We start from the raw sequence: 6837 nt of genomic DNA, 5'->3' as shown, positions 1-6837 counted from the left end.
AGGTTAAAAGATATACTAGTCCCTTGGTATTGCAATTAAAGAATTTTTTTTTGCTTCATTTTGGATAAAATTTGTTCTATTAAAGTTTTTGTTATTTTCTTTAATTTTACTGCTTTGATACTAAGACTGGGGGTAGTGGTTGTGAGATTAAGGACCCCGTTCCACAGGGAGCTTTTCTCACTCCTTCTGTTTGATAGTTATATATTCAGGGTCAAGCCCTATACTACCCCTGTAACCCCTCCTTAACTATTGGCCAGAGTTTGCGCTTTGACTGATAGTTCCTATGCTTGTTTTACTATTTGTGTGTTCTTTTTTGTACCATGACAAGTATGTGCATCTCTTACAAACAAGGGTATGGTGAAGAATGAACAAGGGAATAAAAATAAATGTAGCTCAAAATAGCTGCATATTCTTATTTGTTTCAATTAACTTTGGGAAATTTTACATTTTGTTCTTAACCTCCAAATACCTTATTATACAAGTATAACCCAGCTGAGCCAAAAATAACAACTCAAAGCTTTGACCACACGACTCACAAGCTGAAAGTAGGTGAAAGGACATGGCGTGTGAAATGCAGTGAATGACCGGAATTCAATTTTTGCTATCTAACGCAGGGTACCTTCGGTATTATTTGAGCAAGAGCAGAGAGGTCAAGCTTTAGGTGCCAAAAAGCTGCCGTTTTTTTATTTTATTTTGTTTTGTTATAAATCAAACAGGCCAAGAACAGTTTTACAAAAAAACATTAGGTGAGCATTCAATACTCCTTGAACCATAACCCTTACAAAACCTATAGAGGTTATGATGCTTGGAATGTCCCTAGTGACCAGCTTTCTCTCAATTGCTTTAAAGATGTCTGAATTCAAGTAGAACTGTCATCAGGAATGTTTTGGATATTTATTGTTTAGCACATTCAGACCAAAAGAACACTTTCAAGTTTGCCTATATTTTGTATGGGCAGCTGCTAAACCTGTTCAGTTTTTCATTCTTAAAGGACCACTATAGGCACCCAGACCTCTTCATCTCAATGAAGTGCACTGGCTGCCACGTGCCTCCCTCCCCCCCTTATAAAACCCTGCAGAAACAGCAATGTTTTCTTTGCAGGGTTAACCTGCCTCTAGTGGCGCATCTGTAGAATAGAGAATGACACCTTTTTTCCCTTGCAACCCTGGTCTCGTTTCAGAAGTTTGTGCCCTAGATCTTAGCCACAGAGGCGCAAGCTTCCCAAACGAGAACTACGCTACAAGGTGTTAACTATTGTTTTAAACCTAGCAGCAATGACTAGGGCACTATAGTATTAGGAATACATATTTGCTCCTCTAAACAGGTGGCGTACCTAGTGTTCTTTTTCGTTTTGAAATTCAAAGGACAACTGTCACCTAAAAATTACACTTGGCTAGAGAAATTCTATTAATGCTTATTGAATTGACCTTTTATTTTCCAATGTCATTTTTTTTTGTGAGAAATACTTCCCCCTACCTGTAGATTTATTTTCCACCATGTTTAGCCACCGCGATCGGATGGTCCCCTGCTGTTTATTTTCGATGGCATGTCCTGCTTCATGGAGAGAACAGGTCAGTGATATCACTCAGTGCCCTGTGCTGTGTTTAAAGGATCACTATAGGGCAGTGATGGCGAACCTGTGGCACGCAGCCATAGGTCGCCAGGAGAGAGGGGGCTGCTGGCTGTCTGCAGAGTAGGCACCTGCCTGCCCGAAACGGCAGGCGCCTACTCTGCTTCCTGGTCGGGAGGCAGGGGGAGGGCTCTAGCAAGCAGCTCCCCTGTCCTCCCGCGCGATGCTGTGTGGAGCGTTGCCGCGCGTTACCATGGCAACGCTCCACACAGCATCGCGCAGGAGGACAGAAGCTGCCACAAACAAACTTACCACCGGACCACCAGGGATGACTGTGCCCCCCCCCCCTTCACCAAAGGTAAGAGGGAAGGGGAGGGGGATACAGCATTAATATAGCTTTTCTTTTGTTTGTTTATGTTTTTTTACCCCTTACCCCCACAGCACCCCGACCACCCTAAGCACCCCTACCACCCACAGGACTACCCACAGCACCCCTACTACCCCTTACCCCCACAGGACCCCTACCACCACAGTACCACCCACAGCACAGCACCCCTACCCGCCCACACACACACACTGCACCCCTCAATGCAGAGTGTGAGTGTGTGTGTGTGTGAGTATTTAGCGGACGATGTGTGTATGTGTTTAGCGGACGGTGTAAGAATGTGTTCTGCAGTCTGTGTGTATGTATTGCATTTGTTTGAGATACTAATAAATATAAGCTGAATTTTATCTATTTATATCATTATTTAAAATCTGTATCATTGAACTCTCTGTTGTGTTCTTCTTTTAAAACAAAAGATGTTAATTAGTTCGGACAACTGTACAAGTTGTTTTTTCTAAACTTAAACCTCAGTATTCAGGTTTAATTGCAGTGTTGGCACTTTGAGGAAAAAAAAGTTGGCATATATTGCGGTTTGGGCACTCGGGCTCAAAAAGGTTCGCCATCACTGCTATAGGGTGAGGAACACAAACATGTATATAGGGCTAACACCACCATCTAGCCCCCCTGGGCCCCTCATGCCTCCATAAATATAGCAAAATACTTACTGTATTCAAGTCTGAAGCTGTAAATCTGCATGCTGTTAGACTCAGAAAAACAGTCTGCTGACATCAATAGTGATAGCCTGATCCAATCACAGTGCTTCCCCATAGGATTGTCTGAGACTGACAAAGAGGCAGATCAGCATAATTCAAACAAAGCCCTGGCCAATCAGCATCTCCTCATATAGATGAATTGAATCAATGAATCTACATGAGGAAAGTTCAGTGACTGCATGCAGAGGGAGGAGATACTGAATCACAGGATGCTGTGCACAGTGCTGCCCTGTGCTCTGCTTACAGCAGTTCTGAGTGGATGGAGGCATATTATACCTCCATCAACTCCAAAGTCCCTCTGGTTCACTCTGAGTGACTGGAGGAATTCCTAGCTTTCAATGTAAACACTGTATACTCTCAGAAAATACAGTGTTTGCATGAGAAAGGCTGCAGGGAGCTATAGTTCTCACCTGAACAACCTCATTAAGCTGAAGTTGTTCAGGTGACTATAGTGTCCCTTTAACCCCTTAAGGACCAAACTTCTGGAATAAAAGGGAATCATGACATGTCCCACATGTCATGTGTCCTTAAGGGGTTAAGGCAGTCAAGCACATGTTTTGCATGTACCTCCCTCACTGTCTCCCAGTTTGGACTGCATTGCTTCCGGAGAAAACAAGACACTAAGTGATTATAAAGACCCTGAGGGGTTGAAACGTCGCTGTGTAGCTGCTGGTTCTAATAAATTGCCTATTTTTTTTAAATTCGTTGGAGTGCCTGGATTATTTTCTACAATTACTAAGTGATTATGTCACTTGTCTGTGCACTTTGTGAGACAGGACATAGTATAGTAAATAAACAGTTGATGCAGTGGACCATCTAAACCAAAGGTGGCTAAAGAAAAGAAAGCATTTTTTCCCTCACAAAAAAGGGGTCATATTTGACAACCTAAAAAAAAAGTTCCTTTCGAAACAATTTCTTTGCCCAAAAGCCATTTTTGGTTACAAAAGCAGCTGATTGACCGACAAGGAACCTAAATCTCTGGTTTTTAGTCTGCAGTGGTTTCCACAGATCAACCACAGCTTTAAAACCACTGACAGGTGAAGATAATATTGATTTTATCAATATAATGGCATCTGTCAAGGGGTGGGATTTAATAAGCAGCAAGTGAGTGTAGGCTAGACTCCAGAGTCAGAGGTTCTCAAACAGTAAGTCTTGTGGTGTGTTCACAGTATGCAGTGGTTAGCACCTACTAAAAGTGGTGCAAGAAAGAAAAACCAGTGTCCGGATCATGGGTGCCAAGTCCCATAAATGCACATTGTAAGTGAACGTTAGCTGGTTCTGATCACACAGAAGAGCTACTGTAGCTCAAATTGCAGAAAAACATGATGGCCTTGCTAAAAAGGTGTAATAACACACAGTGCATCGGTTACCTGCATATGACGCTGCAAACCTAGATCAAAGTGCCCATGATGGGCCCTGCCCACAGACAAATACATCTAATAATTGAAGAAGGTTGCCTAGTGTGTTGAATAATTTTTGATCACACTAAAGGCCAGGTATGTGTGCATCATTTACCTAGAGTAGGAATGGCAGCAGAATTCACTAAGGGAAGAAGGCAGGCCAGCAGAGGCAGTGTTATGCTCTGGGGAATGAACTGCTGGGAAACCTTGGGTCCTGCATTCATGTGGATGTTACTTTAACACATACTTACAGATTGGCAATGGCAATGGTGTAATGACAGCAGTGGCCTCTTTCAGCAGGATGATGCACACTGCCATTGTGGTTTGTGAAACAGGACAAAATTAAGGATGTTGCCTTGGCTTCCAAATTCCCCAGATCTTAAGCCAATTGAGCAGCTGTGGGAAATGGTCGAACAAATACGATCCATGGAGGCCCCAACTTGCAGGACTAAAAGAATCTGCTGCTAATGACTTGGTGCCAGATACCACAGAACATGTTCAGAGGACTTGTGTAATCAGTGCTTTGACAACTCAGTCCTGTTCTGGCAGCACAAGAGGGCCACAATATTGGGCAGGTGGTTGTGGCTGAGCAGTGTCCTGTTATACTTCAAACTAATTTAACGCTGGCACCCACTCTAGATACACTGATGGGTTTTGATGTATAGTCATATCTCAATACTTTCCATTTTGTTCTCTGTCCATGCCAGCAATTTGCCCTTTGGTGGGATTCTAAATGCTGGATTGTGGGTAACATAGGCGTGCGCAGCCTATTGCATTAGGGTGTGCACCCTAAAGCACACACACACCGCATGTGTATATATGTAATATATATATATATATATATATATATACACACACACATACACTGCTGTGTGTGCTGCTAGTGTGCTGTGAGGGTGCTGTTAGTGTGTGATGTGGGTGCTGTTAGTGTGTGTGAGGGTGCTGTTAGTGTGATGTGATGTGTGAGGGTGCTGGTAGTGTGATGTGTGTGAGGGTGCTCCCAGTGTGCTATGTGGGTGATGGTGTTTGTGTGGGTGCTGTTTGTGTGTGAGGGTGCTGGTAGTGTGCTGTGTGTGAGGGTATTTTTCTGTTTGTTAGGGTCCTGTTACTGTGCGAGGGTGCTGTGTGTGTGGGTGTTTGTGAGGGTGCTGTTAGTGTGCTGTGTGTGAGGGTGTTGTGTGTTTGTAAAGGTGCTGTGTGTATTTGTGAAGGTGCGGTTAGTGTATGGTGTGTGTGAGCGTGCTGTATGTGTCTAGGTGCTGTGTGTGTGTGGGCTGTATGTTTGGAGGGATTGTGGAGGTGAGGGCAGATTAGTAAATATCCCCCCTCCCTACCTTATGTAGGGAGGGGGGATCCTTGCTGCCATGTGCCATCCCTTGTGGTCCAGTGAAGAGTGAACTCTAGCCTGCTGAGCTAGAGTTAACTCTCACGAGATCTGAGTGTTGCCTGCTGTCTAGAGCTCCCCGGGTCCTCTCCTGCCTCCCTCCATGTTGCTGTGGGTTGGTGAGGTAGATCTTTGATCTCCCTGCCAGCCCATGAAGGCTAAGAGCAGAGCCGGCACTCAGATAGTGCCGCCTCTGCGTGAGCCGACAGGGGAGATCCGGAAATCTCTGGAGAAGTCCTGGGGAATAAAGTGTGGGAACTCTTTTCCCACCCCCCCAAAAAAATAATATGCATGTGTGTGTGTGTGTGTATATATATACTGACACACATACACACACATATATATATATATATACACGCGTGCACACATACTCCCACACACTCACAGACACACAATTACAGACGCACACACACACATACATTCACAGACATTCACAGACACACACATACAAACTTACAGACACCCACACACACATACACTCAGACAGACACACACACATACACTCAGACAGACACACTTACAGACACACACATACACTCAGACAGACACACACTTACAGACACACACATTCACAGACACACACACATACAAATTTATTTATTTTTTTAATTAAAAAAAATGTCCACCCAGCCTCCCTACCTGGAGTGCTGGCGTGGACCTGTCCCTGGGGTCCAGTGGGTCGGGTGCCTGTCTTCATCTAAGCCGCGGCGAGGGAGCTGTGTGCCGTCTGCTCCCTCTCGCCGCGCGGGCTGTCTGCAGTAGCTGGGAGTCGGAATATGACGTCATATTCCTGCTCCGGCATCAGCAAACGGCGCGCGGCGAGAGGGAGCAGACAGCACACAGCTCCCTCGCCGCGGCCTAGATGAAGACAGGCCCCGGGGGGGGGGTTGATCACCTCTTGCCCTCTCCATGATAGGGGGAACATGGGGGCCGGAAGGGGGCATTTAGGGGGCACTGAGTGCCTGCAGAAACGCTGTTCCTGCAGGACTCAATACATAGGCGTGCCACGGGGATTAGGGTGTGCCCAGGCACACCCGGCACACCCCGTGCGCACGCCTATGGTGGGTAAACTAATTAGCAACTGAAATTGCCTACCTTCTACTTAGATAACCCAAGATCTTACATTTTAAAATTAAAATGGGTAATTGAGTGGCACATTCTAAAGTGGTTTGAGACAATTGACCATCACCTACTTATAGTGTCCCTTTAAATTTTACAGCATGTTGAGAAGGATTACGTCTGATTGCAAGTACACCGCTTACCCTTTATTTGGCTCATGTAATAATTAAAGAGACTCAATTTTCCCTTTGTCTTCAATAGAATTCGGCACTCTTATAAATGACCAAGTTGCAACCTCGCCTGGAGATACTAAATTTTTACTTTTA

This window comes from Pelobates fuscus, chromosome 4, assembly GCF_036172605.1.
Source record: "Pelobates fuscus isolate aPelFus1 chromosome 4, aPelFus1.pri, whole genome shotgun sequence".
Taxonomy (NCBI): domain Eukaryota; kingdom Metazoa; phylum Chordata; class Amphibia; order Anura; family Pelobatidae; genus Pelobates; species Pelobates fuscus.
This window is presented reverse-complemented; position numbering follows the sequence as displayed.